The sequence below is a fragment of the Salmo salar genome, chromosome ssa11 (assembly GCF_905237065.1).
Source record: "Salmo salar chromosome ssa11, Ssal_v3.1, whole genome shotgun sequence".
Classification (NCBI taxonomy): domain Eukaryota; kingdom Metazoa; phylum Chordata; class Actinopteri; order Salmoniformes; family Salmonidae; genus Salmo; species Salmo salar.
The window spans coordinates 90838906-90854215 of NC_059452.1; the positions used below are offsets into that span (position 1 = coordinate 90838906).

Sequence of the window (15310 nt, forward strand, 5' to 3'; positions counted from 1 at the left end):
AGAGTGGGAGGGAGAAAGGTGAGGGAGGGAATGGTACAATACCTGTAGTTTAGCTTCTCTAGTATACGAGTGTAATATTTAGCTTAGTAAACGGCCAGTTGCATGGCAATTCATTTCATTCATATGCAAACTTGGCAAGGGGAGTAGACCTATGGTTTCAATTGCACACGAAAGTTAACACACACCCACACACGTACGCAAATGGATGACGTGAGCAGCAGATACTTATATAACCATAACGTCTCACGGTAAAATCTGTTTGAAGGACGCAGGCAAAACTGCTTCATTAAAGGACGCACACGCCTCGCAAACAAACACACACATCAATTTCTCAATCCACTCTGGCCTGGTGCCTGGGGTCAATGTCACCTGACCTGACCTGTCCAATCTTCCTCCACAGAACATAAATATCTGGCCATCACCAACAGCTTTTGAACCTGACCCCTGTGGAAAAACTGCTCTTAACTTCCTGGATCATGTCCCTTGCTGTTTTTGAATGGGATTCAAGAGTATATCATCAAATTCATGAAAACGCGGTCATTTAAGATACACTACCATTCAAAAGTTTGGGGTCACTTAGAAATGTCCTTGTTTCTGAAAGAAAAGCACATTTTTTGTCCATTAAAATAACATGAAATTGATCAGAAATACAGTGTAGAAATTGTTAATGTTGTGAATGACTATTGTAGCTGGCTGATTTTTAATGGAATATCTACGTAAGCGTACAGAGGCCCATTATCAGCAACCATCACTCCTGTGTTCCAATGGCACATTGTGTTAGCTAAACCAAGTTTATCGTTTTAAAAGGCGAATTTATCATTAAAAAAATATTTTGTAATTATGTTAGCACAGCTGAAAACTGTTGTCCTGATTAAAGAAGCAATAAAACTGGCCTTCTTTAGACTAGTTGAGTATCTGGAGCATCAGCATTTGTCGGTTCGATAACAGGCTCAAACTAGCCAGAAACAAATAACTTTCTTCTGAAACTCGTCAGTCTATTCTTGATTTGAGAAATGAAGGCTATTCAATGCGAGAAATTGCCAAGAAACTGAAGATCTCATACAACGCTGTGTACTACTCCCTTCACAGAACAGCGCAAACTGTCGCTAAACAGAATAGAAAGAGGAGTGGGAGGCCCCGGTGCACAACTGAGCAAGAGGACAAGTACATTAGAGTGTCTAGTTTGAGAAACAGATGCCTCACAAGTTCTCAACTGGCAGCTTCATTAAATAGTACCCGCTAAACACCAGTCTCAACGTCAACAGTGAAGAGGCGACTCCGGGATGCTGGCCTTCTAGGCAGAGTTGCAAAGAAAAAGCCATATCTCAGACTGGCCAATAAAAAGAAAAGATTAAGATGGGCAAAAGAACACAGACACTGTACAGTGGAACTCTGCCTAGACAGCATTTAGCCGTGGTATTGGCCATATACCACACCCCCTCGGGCCTTATTGCTTAAATATGTATTCAATGACTGCATTTTCATGAATTTGATGATATACTCTTGAATCCTATTCAAAAACCGCATCGGACATGATCCAGGCAGTAGGCAAGACTTTCATAGCATCTAGAGGGATTTGAAATCTAGACATCAAATCCTGCTGTTTAATACATGGAGATGGGTGTGGGTCTGGGGAGGGGTGTTGGTGTGTGGTGGGGAGGGGTGTTGGTATTGGGTGGGGTGTGGGTGTGGGGAGGGGAGAGGTGTTGGTGTGGGGTGGGGAGGGAGGGGTGTTGGTGTTGGGTGGGGTGTGGGTGTGGGTGTTGGTGTGGGGTGGGGAGGGGAGGGGTGTTGGTGTGGGGTGGGGAGGGGAGGGGTGTTGGGTGGGGGTGTGGGGTGGGGAGAGGTGTTGGTGTTGGGTGGGGTGTGGGTGTGGGTGTTGGTGTGGGTGTGGGGAGGTGGGGAGAGGTGTTGGTGTGGGGTGGGGTGTGGGTGTTGGTGTGGGGAGGTGGGGTGGGGAGAGGTGTTGGTGTGGGGTGTGGGTGTGGGTGTTGGTGTGGGTGTGGGGAGGTGGGGAGGTGGGTGTTGGTGTGGGGTGGGGTGTGGGTGTGGGGAGAGGTGTTGGGGTGGGGTGGGGTGTGGGTGTAGGTGTTGGTGTGGGGAGGTGGGGTGGGGAGGTGGGTGTTGGTGTGGGGTGTGGGTGTGGGTGTTGGTGTGGGTGTGGGGAGGTGGGGTGTGGGTGTTGGTGTGGGTGTGGGGAGGTGGGGTGTGGGTGTTGGGAGGTGGGGTGGGGAGAGGTGTTGCTGTGGGGTGTGGGTGTGGGGAGGTGGGGTGGGGAGAGGTGTTGGTGTGGGGTGGGGTGTGGGTGTTGGTGTGGGTGTGGGGTGGGGTACCCTAGACTAACTCCTCAATGTCGTCCTGGCCAGAGACAGATCCCAGGGGAAAAGACTGAACTCCGATCAGGAGAGACTGCTGATGAATATTTCAGAGCAGAGCAGCCAGGAGAGGAGACAGACACACCATGGCCATGCACTGCTCCTGTCCAGAACCTCTTCCCATCCACTCCCCTGTGGTCTGACTGAGCTGTGGCATGGTCAGAGTTAAGGCCCTAGCACCATGGGGAAGGTGGTCCCTCTCACCTCCCCTCCCGTAAGGGATCTATCCAGATTAAAACCCCCAGGCAGTCAGTTAACTAAAAGGCCCATTAGCTGACAGAGCATGTTTGTTTAAGGGGTCAGATAACAGATTGGATCTGTCTATTGTCTGTTGATCAGGCCTGTTTATTTGTTTGTTCTATTGTGTCTGTCGTAAGTCTCTCAGTGGGATCCGGGGGTGGGGGTGGTGTGATAGGGCTGCTGGGGGTCTTTAGGGCAGAGCGACGGTGAGGCTGCTCCCCCTGTCCTCCTGCTGCAGGCTCCATGCTCTCTCTTCCTGCCCTGCGGGAAACTGTCTTAATCCAGAGGATTGGGCCAGAGTATGCTGCCTCCCTCTCTCCACCAGGATAGACAGCTCCATCAGTCACTGTTCTGCTACTCCATGTTCTGCTATAGGACACCACTCGTCCCCTAAGCTAGTGGCAGCACTACTCTACCACATCTACTAGGAAACATGGAAGAGGTGACATGCCAGGGGACAGTTTACCTGCTACCAGAGCCATTTTAAAATACTGGTAAATATGCATGGAGGTAAGTACGCACACACATTGACTCATCCCCTAATTCAGACATAAAAATTAGGACTAGCTAAATCCGTACTCCAACAATGAGTCCCCTTTAATACACAGACGCCGAGATGCACAGGCGGATCTGTGTCTGAGCAACCGTGAGGGGAAAAACAGAGGAACTTCAGGCTCATATACTCGGCAGATACAGCAGAATGTGAAGCCTTGCAGACAGTGAGCATCCACCGTCTCACATTGAGTATTCACAGTCTCTTCTCCTGGGTCTGTCTTCCCCCAGCTCAATTCCCTCTAATATAAGCAGGAAGCATAATGGTGAGAAATGTGGGCATTATTCCAATGAAAGAACATTTGTCCTTCCCAGTCCCTCCTCTAAATGAACTGACAACAGACAAAGGCCACGGGTGATGGGGAGAACGGAGAGTTCATGAGGGGACACCGTGGAGGATGACGGGAGGATAGCGGGAGGATGGAGTGTTAAAACTAGTCTGGAGGGGGTGAGAGGTGTGGAAGGAGTCTGTGACAGGGAGAGCCAGGAAAGCTTCAGACAAAACTCCTAGTGAGGTGGCGAAGGAACAAATTGTGTCCGAGAGCAGTGGTTCACAAACTGTAGCTCGGCAGGGGGGGCGGGGATCCCTCCCACCGAAAAAATAAGATTGATGTAATGTCAGTGCATACAGGGCCTAAAAATGTACAGATTTTGGCATTGCCGGGTAAGATTTTTATTTCACCAGCCACGGTTGGTGTGGTCAGGACTCCACATTGCAAGCATTTCACTCGCATTTGTGAATAGAAATTGGCAAGTATGATCACATTTAAAGTAAAATAAATGCTGCAGTAGCTGTTTTCAAAGTATTTCCACTGTTTTGTTTTATAGATGGTAAATTAAATCGCACAAAGTCAGGGCTGTGCGCATGTGAAGAGCTGAGTGAAAAATACATTTTCAGAAGCACTGCACACAGGCATAAAAGTTGGTCTAATTTACTTGAAACTTGAGACTTTGTCCTTGTGTTTCTTGGCTATTTACATTGTTTTGTTCACAAGCTAGTTTGTTTTTCAATGTTTGAGTTTAAACTGCTAGGAAGAGAAGACTACGCTTCTACTAGTCAGACTCAATCTCACAGGCACAAACACGACTCAAGTCCAGCTACCACAGGTAGCCTTAAATGGACAGGTGAACATTTTTGTCTCATTTGTGATATTTTGGTTAAAAGACTCAGGTAATTAAACAATATACCACATTACTTGTTACTAGTATTGTTTTAGAAACATAAAGCATGCTCATCTGTTTTTTGTCTGTGTAATTTTTGTGTGAAAAAATATTTTTAAGTGGCTAGTAGATATTTTTACATCTACCTGCCACAGTGGCTGGTGGACCAAAACATTAATTTGATGCCCTGACTGCATACCTTAGAGAGTTATTTATAACTTGACAAAAATGTCCAGATCAACTAGCCCATGTCAGCTCACATTTATTTAGCTAGGTTTTTAAGCCCTTAGATTTTGTTGTAATGTTCAAGTCACTCAAATATCACATCAATACACATTAGACATGACAAAATGTGTAGAATTGCAGGAAATACGCTTTAAACCTGCAACATTTTCTCTCCACCAACAAGAGGGGTGTGAACAGTTTGTGTCATGAACAGTGCCTGTGACCATAGAAATAGACATGGAGTGCATGCGCGGGGGGGGGCAGGATGTTCCCCAATGCTGGAAGGGGGGCCTGAGTGAAAAAGTGTGGGAACCCCTGTCCTAGAGGGCCAGACAATACAGTCCATGGATTCATTTGATAGGACTGTAGCTAGCTACCTGGTGATGCCATATAATAGGGTTGTCACGATACCAGTATCGTGATACTCTGAAGTATCGTGACAAGGAAACAATTACAAAACATGCAGAGAAAAACGTTGAGAAAAACGTTCTGATGTTGCCAACACACAGCCTTCTGCTGTCTTCCAGAGTTTTTGTCCCTCCCCCACAAAATATATATCACACAATATTTTACATACAGCAGGTTTTTAAAGGACCACAGAGTTCATTCTGCTTCGTGTTTATTTTTTTTCCTGGAAAATAGAGTTTCGTGGTGTCACAATACTGATATCATGACAACTCACAGGACCATCTACTCTACCGCCGATGTGCCTCATCTCAATGGCCTTATGCTGAAATCACATTTCTAAATCCAATGGGGAAATCAATGTGTCAGCCTAGCAGTAGATAGAACACAAATCATGCTGCAACACATAATGTAACAAGCGTGGACGCCGCACCGCTCCTCACACATGTAAACATCCAAACAAAGAGAAGGAAGCAGGGTAAATCCCATTAGGGTCAGATTAGGAAGTGGCTCAGAATAGAAACCCAGCAGAGAGTCATTATCCTCAAAGAAAGACAGGAGGAACAGTCAGCAATGCTTCCATTCCTTCCCTCCCTCCCTCCCTCCCTCCAGTCCACTCTGCCCCAGAACCCCATAACCCCCCTACAGACACCCATGATGGACCCTCTGGGGCTGACTGATTTACCAGGACACTACAGTCCACTCTGTCCCAGCAACTAGCCGACCCCATAACCTCCCTACAGACAGGCACCCATAATGGACCTTCTGTGGCTGACTGACAGACTAGGACACTGCTAGAGCCTGAAGGCTGGAGCCTGAGGGAGCTTTGGGTCCTCTGAGGCAGTGTGAACAGACAGATGGCTCATAGCTCAACACCAGGCCCGAGACAAAATTATTTCCTGAGACCCCAATTAATTGTAGCAGTGAATGACAAAAGTAAAGCTAAACATTGAATGAAAGGGGACCAGCAAATGGGGTACTTAACTAACTGATTAGGCACAACTATTATTAATTATTATACAATATTCTTGCCAAAAACAGAATGTTATATAACAATCTCAGCTCTGCAGATTTTTCTGTGAAGAAACAGAATCATGAGATCATTTATTCTGGTATCGTCCCCATGTAGCTTGTTTCTGGTCACAGGTTCTCTCAACCAACTTCCCCTGGAATGCTTTTCCTTCACTCTGCGTCCAACTCATCCCAAACCATCTCAATTGGGTTGAGGTCAGGTGATTGTGGAGGCCAGGTCATCTGATGCAGCACTCCATCACTCTCCTTCTTGGTCAAATAGCCCTTACACAGCCTGGAGGTGTGTTGGGTCATTGTCCTGTTAAAAAACAAATGATAGTCCCACTACGCGCAAACCAGATGGGGTATAGCGTTTCGCTGCAGAATGCTGTGGTAGCCATGCTGGTTAAGTATTCCTTGAATTCTAAATAAATCACTGACAGTGCCACCAGCAAAGCACCCCCACACCATCATACCTCCTCCTCCATGCTTCACGGTGGGAACCACACATGCGGAGATCATCCGTTCACCTACACAGCGTCTCACAAAGACACAGTGGTTAGAACCAAAAATCTAAAGATTTCCAGGGGTCTAATGTCCATTGTTCATGTTTCTTGGCCCAAGCAAGTCTCTTCTTCTTATTGGTGTCCTTTGGTAGTGGTTTCTTTGCAGCAATTTGACCATGAAGGCCTGATTCACGGATTCTCCTCTGAACAGTTGATGTTGAGATGTGTCTGTTACTTGAACTCTGTGAAACATTTAATTGGGCTGCAATTTCTGAGGCTGGTAACTCTAATGAACGTATCCTCTGCAGCAGAGGTAACTCTGTGAATATTATTTTCCTGTGGCGGTCCTCATGGGAGTCAGTTTCATCATAGCGCTTGATGGTTTTGGCGACTGCACTTGAAAAAACCTTCAAAGTTGTTGACATTTTCCAGATTGACTGACCTTCATGTCTTAAAGTAATGATGGACTGTCGTTTCTCTTTGCTTATTTGAGCTGTTCTTGCCATAATATGGACTTTGTGTTTTACCAAATAGGGCTATCTTCTGTATACCACCCCTACCATGTCACAACACAACTGATTGGCTCAAACACATTAAGGAGAGAAATTCCACAAATTACTTTTAACAAAGCACACCTGTTAATTGAAATGCATTCCAGGTAACTACCTCATGAAGCTGGTTGAGTGAATAACAAGAGTGTGCAAAGCTGTCATCAAGGCAAAGGGTGGCTACTTTGAAGAATCTCAAATATATTTTGATTTGTTTAAAACTTTTTTGGTTACTACATGATTCCATATGTGTTATTTCATAGTTTTGATGTCTTCACTATTATTCTACAATGTAGAAATAGTACAAATAATGAAAAACCCTGGAATGAGTAGGTGTGTCCACTTTTGACTGGTACTGTATACACAGTACCAGTACCATATATTTATATATGTGTGTCTTTGTTATGTAACTATGTACAGTGAGGGAAAAAAGTATTTGATCCCCTGCTGATTTTGTATGTTTGCCCACTGACAAAGAAATGATCAGTCTATAATTTTAATGGTAGGTTTATTTGAACAGTGAGAGACAGAATAACAACAAAAAACCAAGAAAAACGCATGTCAAAAATGTTATAAACTGATTTGCATTTTAATGAGGGAAATAAGTATTTGACCCCCTCTCAATCAAAAAGATTTCTGGCTCCCAGGTGTCTTTTATACAGGTAACAAGCTGAGATTAGGAGCACACTCTTAAAGGGAGTGCTCCTAATCTCATTTTGTTACCTGTATAAAAGACACCTGTCCACAGAAGCAATCAATCAATCAGATTCCAAACTCTCCACCATGGCCAAGACCAAAGAGCTCTCCAAGGATGTCAGGGACAAGATTGTAGACCTACACAAGGCTGGAATGGGCTACAAGACCATCGCCAGGCAGCTTGTTGAGAAGTTGACAACAGTTGGTGCGATTATTCGCAAATGGAAGAAACACAAAAGAACCGTCAATCTCCCTCGGCCTGGCTCCATAAAAGATCTCACCTCATGGAGTTGCAATGACCATGAGAATGGTGAGGAATCACCCCAGAACTACACGGGAGGATCTTGTCAATGATCTCAAGGCAGCTGGGACCATAGTCACCAAGAAAACAATTGGTAACACACTACGCCGTGAAGGACTGAAATCCTGCAGCGCCCGCAAGGTCCCCCTGCTCAAGAAAGCACATATACATGCCCGTCTGAATTTTGCCAATGAACATCTGAATGATTCAGAGGACAACTGGGTGAAAGTGTTGTGGTCAGATGAGACCAAAATGGAGCCCTTTGGCATCAATTCAACTCGCCGTGTTTGGAGGAGGAGGAATGCTGCCTATGACCACAAGAACACCATCCCCACCGTCAAACATGGAGGTGGAAATATTATGCTTTGGGGGTGTTTTTCTGCTAAGAGGACAGGACAACTTCACCGCATCAAAGGGACAATGGACGGGGCCATGTACCGTCAAATCTTGGGTGGGAACCTCCTTCCCTCAGCCAGGGCATTGAAAATGGGTCGTGGATGGGTATTCCAGCATGACAATGACCCAAAACACACGGCCAAGGCAACAAAGGAGTGGCTCAAGAAGAAGCACATTAAGGTCCTGGAGTGACCTAGCCAGTCTCCAGACCTTAATCCCATAGAAAATCTGTGGAGGGAGCTGAAGGTTCGAGTTGCCAAACGTCAGCTTCGAAACCTTAATGACTTGGGATGTGAGATGTATGCAAACCTGGTGGCCAACTACAAGAAACATCTGACCTCTGTAATTGCCAACAAGGGTTTTGCCACCAAGTACTAAGTCATGTTTTGCAGAGGGGTGAAATACTTATTTCCCTCATTAAAATGCTAATACTTTTGTAACATTTTTGACATGCGTTTTTCTGGATTTTTGTTGTTGTTATTCTGTCTCTCACTGTTCAAATAAACCTACCATTAAAATTATAGACTGATCATTTCTTTGTCAGTGGACAAATGTACAAAATCAGCAGGGGATCAAATACTTTTTTCCCTCACTGTAAAAAAAAAAGTACCATGTATGTAAAATGTATATGTAACAAAAAAATATAAAAAAATATATAAAAAAGATATATATACACACAGTTGAAGTTAAGACTTTACATACACCTTAGCCAAATACATTTAAACTCAGTTTTTCACAATTCCTGTCATTTTATCCTAGTAAAAAGTCCCTGTCTTAGGGCAGTTAGGATCACCACTTTATTTTAAGAATGTGAAATGTCAGAATAATAGTGGAGAGAATTATTTATGAGCTTTTATTTATTTCATCACATTCCCAGTGGGTCAGAAGTTTACATACACTCAATTAGTATTTGGTAGCATTGCCTTTAAATTATTTAACTTGGGTCAAAAATTTCCGGTTAGCCTTCCACAAGCTTCCCACAATAAGTTGGGGAAATGTTGGCCCATTCTTCCTAACAGAGCTGGTTTAACTGAGTCAGGTTCGTAGGCATCCTTGCTCGCACACGCTTTTCAGTTCTGCCCACAAATTTTCTATGGGATTGAGGTCAGGGCTTTGTGATGGCCACTCCAATACCTTGACTTTGTTGTCCTTAACCTGTTTGGGATAGGGGGCAGTATTTTCACATCCGGATGAATAGCGTGCCCAAAATAAACTGCCTGCTACTCAGGCCCAGAAGCTAGGATATGCATATAATTGGTAGATTTGGATAGAAAACACTCTACAGTTTCTAAAACTGTTAAAATAACGTATGTGAATATAACAGAGCTTATTTGGCAGGCGAAACACCGAGGACAAACCATCCAGGAATTCTTTTTTTTTAGTTCACTGTGTTTTCAATTGGATTTCTATGGGAACCTAGATTTCTGTGGCACTTGGTTGCAGTTCCTATTGCTTCCAATGGATGTCAACAGTCTTTAGAAATTGGTTGATGTTTTTCTTTAGAGAAATGAAGAAGTACGGCTATTCAGAACGAGGGTCCAGCCTAGTGTACTCTTTTGTTTGGGGCGCGCGACCTGAAGCTCGCTCCACTTTCATTTTAGCCGCAATTGAACACAGTGTATTGTCTTAAATTTTACCGATTATTTAAAATTTAAAATATCTAAAGTTGGATTAGGAAAGTTGTTTGAAATGTTTCGACAAAGTTTACAGGTAACTTATTAGATATTTTGTAGTCATGTTGGGCGAGCTGGATCTGGTGTTTTTCTGAATCAAACGCGCCAAATAAATGGACATTTTGGAGATATAACGAAGGAATTAATCGAACAAAAGGACCATTTATGATGTTTATGGGACATATTGGAGTGCCAACAGAAGAAGCTCTTCAAAGGTAAGGCATGAATTATATCGTTATTTCTGAGTTTTGCGGGTTGAAATACGATTGTCATGTGTTTGTTTGATGGGGTGCTGTCCTCAGATAATCGCATGGTTTGCTTTCGCCGTAAAGCCTTTTTGAAATCTGACACGGTGGCTAGATTAACCTGTTAGGGCTAGGGGGCAGTATTGACACGGCTGGATAAAAAAACGTACCCGATTTAATCTGGTTACTACTCCTGCCCAGTAACTAGAATATGCATATAATTATTGGCTTTGGATAGAAAACACCCTAAAGTTACTAAAACTGTTTGAATGGTGTCTGTGTATATGTCACGCTTGTCGTTGGAAATGGAGGACCAAAACGCAGCAGGTATGTGTATGCTCATCTTGCTTTTTAATAAATACAAAATGAACACCAAAATAACAAAGAACGAACGATCGACAAAAAACAGTCTGGTAAGGCACAAGGCTAAACACAGAATAATCACCCACAAATAACAAACACAAACACACCCTCATATATGGGACTCTCAATCAAAGGCAGATAGACAACACCTGCCTTCAACTGAGAGTCCCAACCCCAATTAACCAAACATAGAAACAGACATACTAGACAAAATCATAGAATACCTGAAAACCAAACAGTGCCCAAAAAACCCCGGAATACTTAAACCAAATGCCCCTTCAACAAAACACACCACCCCGAACCACATAAAACGAATACCCTCTGCCACGTCCTGACCAAACTACAATACCAATTAACCTTATACTGGTCAGGACGTGACAGTATAACAGAACTCATATGGCAGGCCAAAACCTGAGAAGATTCCATGCAGGAAGTGGCCTGTCTGACAATTTCTTGCCCTTTCTTATTATCTCTATCCATTACAGAGGATCTCTGCTGTTACGTGACACTTCCTACGGCTCCCATGGGCTCTCAGAAGGCGGCAAAAAGCTGAATCGTGGCTTTGCAGGCTCAGGTTGAAAAAAAGTAGCGCGTTTGGGTAGTGGCTGGTTACAGTACTGTGAGACTCAGGCGCGTGCCCGCGTCGACCCCATGCTATGTTTTCTTTTGTCTGTTTACCTAAACGCAGATTCCCGGTCGGAATATTATCGCTTTTTTACGAGAAAAATGGCATAAAAATGGATTTTAAACAGCGGTTGACATGCTTCGAAGTACGGTAATGGAATATTTAGAAAAAAAATTGTCACGAATTGCGCCATGCTCGTGACCCTTATTTACACTTCGGATAGTGTCTTGAACGCACGAACAAAACGCCGCTATTTGGATATAACGATGGATTATTTTGGACCAAACCAACATTTGTTATTGAAGTAGCAGTCCTGGGAGTGCATTCTGACGAAGAACATCAAAGGTAATCAAACTTTTGTAATAGTAAATCGGAGTTTGGTCAGGGCTAAACTTGGTGGGTGTCTAAATAGCTAGCCGTGATGGCTGGGCTATGTACTCAGAATATTGCAAAATGTGCTTTCACCGAAAAGCTATTTTAAAATCGGACACCTCGATTGCACAAAGGAGTTCTGTATCTATAATTCTTAAAATAATTGTTATGTTTTTTGTGAACGTTTATCGTGAGTAATTTAGTAAATTCACCGGAGGTTTGCGGGGGGTATGCTAGTTCTGAATGTAACATGCTAATGTAAAAAGCTGGTTTTTGATATAAATATGAACTTGATTGAACAAAACATGCATGTATTGTATAACATAATGTCCTAGGTGTGTCATCTGATGAAGATCATCAAAGGTTAGTGCTGCATTTAGCTGTCTTCTGGGTTTTTGTGACATTATATGCTAGCTTGAAAAATGGGTGTCTGATTATTTCTGGCTGGGTACTCTGCTGACATAATCTAATGTTTTGCTTTCGTTGTAAAGCCTTTTTGAAATCGGACAGTGTGGTTAGATTAACGAGAGTCTTGTCTTTAAAATGGTGTAAAATAGTCATATGTTTGAGAAATTGAAGTAATAGCATTTCTAAGGTATTTGAAAATCGCGCCACGGGATTACACGATTTCGTCCCGCCTAGCCCAGAGAGGTTAACAAGAAGTTAAGCTTTAATTTGGTGTATTGCACTTGTGAATGTATGAAAGGTAAAAATTTCAAATCATCTTTTTTGAATTTCACGCTCTGCAATTTCACCGGATGTTGTCGAAACGTTCCGCTGGCGGAACCCCTAGCCATATTAAGCCATTTTGCAACAACTTTGGAAGAATGCTTGGGGTCACTGTCCATTTGGAAGACCCATTTGTGACCAAGCTTTAACTTCCTGACTGATGTCTTGAGATGTTGCTTCAATATATCTACATAATTGTCCTTCCTCATGATGCCATCTATATTGTGAAGTGCACCAGTCCCTCCTGCAGCAAAGCACCCCCACAACATGATGCTGACACCCACGTGCTTTACAGTTGGGATGGTGTTCTTCAGCTTGCAAGCTTCCCCCGTTTTCCTCCAAACATAACAATGGTCATTATAGCCAAACAGTTCTATTTTTGTTTCATCAGACCAGAGGACATTTCTCCAAAAAGTACGATCTTTGACCCCATGTGCAGTTGCAAACCGTAGTCTGGCTTTTTTAATGGCGGTTTTGGAGCAGTGGCTTCTTCCTTGCTGAGTGGCCTTTCAGGTTATATCAATATAGGACTTGTTTTACTGTGGATATAAATACTTTTGTACCTGTTTCCTCCAGCATCTTCACAAGGTCCTTTGCTGTTGTTCTCGGATTGATTTGCACTTTTCACACCAAATACGTTCATCTCTAGGAGACAGAACACGTCTCCTTCCTGAGCGGTATGATGGCTGCGTGGTCCCATGGTGTTTATACTTGTGTACTATTGTTTGTACAGATGAACGTGGTACCTTCAGGCATTTGGAAATTGCTCCCAAGGATGAACCAGACTTGTGGAGGTCTACAATTTTTTTTCCTGAGGTCTTGGCTGATTTCTTTTGATTTTCCCATGGTGTCAAGCAAAGAGGCACTGAGTTTGAAGGTAGGCCTTGAAATACATCCACAGGTACACCTCCAATTGACTCAAATGATGTCATTTAGCCTATCAGAAGCTTCTAAAGCCATGACATCACTTTCTTGAAATTTAGTGTATGTAAACTTCTGACCCACTGGAATTGTGATACAGTAAATTATAAGTGAAATAATCTGTCTGTAAACAATTGTTGTAAATATTACTTGTGTCATGCACAAAGTGCATGTCCTAACCGACTTGCCAAAACTATAGTCTGTTAACAAGAAATTTGTGGAGTGGTTGAAAAACAAGTTTTAATGACTCCAACCTAAGTGTATGTAAACTTCAACTGTATAGAAATAAATAAATAAAAGGAGAGGACAGTGTTTCCTGGACGGATGGGTGGCCATGACGACCACAACTTCCTGTACGTGGACCAGGGGTATGGCGGGAATGGTGATTGAGGGTGGAAAGGGGACTAGGCGAGTAAGGGGGGAAGGAAAGAGGACTGGGGGAGTAGGAGAAGGAAAGGGGACTAGGGGAGTAGGAGAAGGAAAGGGGACTGTTGCAGTAGGGGATTAAGGGGGACGGAGAGGGGAATGGGGAGTAGGGGACGGAGAGGGGACTGAGAGAGTAGGGGACTAGGGGAGTGGGGGATGGAGAAGGGATTTGGGGATTAGGGGAAGTAGAGGGGAATGGGGGAGTAGGGGGAAGGAGAGGGGACTTGGAAAGTAGGGGACAGAGAAGGGACTGGGGGAGTAGGGGAAGGAAAGGGGATTGGGGGATTAGGGGACTAGAGGAGTAGGGGGAAGGAGAGGGGACTACGGGAGAAGGAGGAAGGAGAAGGGCCGCCCCCAGGTGGTGAGGGTAGGAAACAACATCTCCATCCGGCTGATCCTCAACACTGGGGCCCCACAAGGGTGCGTTCTCAGCCCTCTCCTGTTCACCCATGACAGAATGGCCATGCACGCCTCCAACTCAATCATCATGTTTACAGAGGAACCTACAGTGGTAGACTTGATTAACAACAATGATGAGACGGCTTACAGGGAGGAGGTGAGGGCTCTTGGAGTGTGGTGTCAGGAAAATAACCTCACACTCAACGTCAACAAAACAAAGGAGATGATCGTGGACTGCAGGAAACAGCAGAGGGAGCCCCCCCCCCATCCACATTGACGGGACAGTAGTGGAGAAGGTGGAGAGTTTTAAGTTCCTCGGCGTACACATCACGCACAAACTGAAATGGTCCACCCCCACAGACAGCGTGGTGAAGAAGGCGCAACATTGCCTCTTCAACCTCAGGAGGCTGAAGAAATTTGGCTTGTCACCAAAAACACTCAAACTTTTACAGATGCACAATCGAGAGCATCCTGTCGGGCTGTATCACCGCCTGGTAGGGCAACTGCTCCGTCCACAACCGCAAGGCTCTCCAGAGGGTAGAGGTCTGCACAACGCATCACTGGGGGCAAACTACCTGCCCTCCAGGACACCTACACTACCCGATGTCACAGGAAGGCCAAAAAGATCATCAAGGACAACAACCACCCGAGCCACTGCCTGTTCACCCCGCTATCATCCAGAAGGCGAGGTCAGTACAGGTGCATCAAAGCTGGAACCGAGAGACTGAAAAACAGCTTCTATCTCAAGGCCATCAGACTGTTAAACAGCGATCACTAACATTGAGTGGCTGCTGCCAACATACTGACTCAAATCTCTAGCTACTTTAATAATTAAAAATTGGATGTAATAAATGTATCACTTGTCACTTTAAACAATGCCACTTTATATAATGTTTACATACCCTACATTACTCATCTCATATGTATATACTGTACTCTATACCATCTACTGCATTTTGCCTATGCCGTTTGGCCATTCATATATTTATATGTACATATTCTTATTCATTCCTTTACACTTGTGTGTATAAGGTAGTTTGTTGTGAAATTGTTAGATTACTTGTTAGATCTTACTGCATGGTCGGAACTAGAAGCACAACCATTTCGCTACACTCGCATTAACATCTGCTAACCATGTGTA

At 44.1% G+C, this 15310-nt stretch overlaps 1 protein-coding gene across 3 annotated transcripts in view; it reads right to left on the bottom strand.

The window, feature by feature from the left end:
- LOC106563448 (spectrin beta chain, non-erythrocytic 1) overlaps positions 1-15310 on the bottom strand; it is a 109041-nt gene that overhangs the window by 72719 nt on the left and 21012 nt on the right. The gene's annotated exons all lie outside the window — the stretch shown is intronic.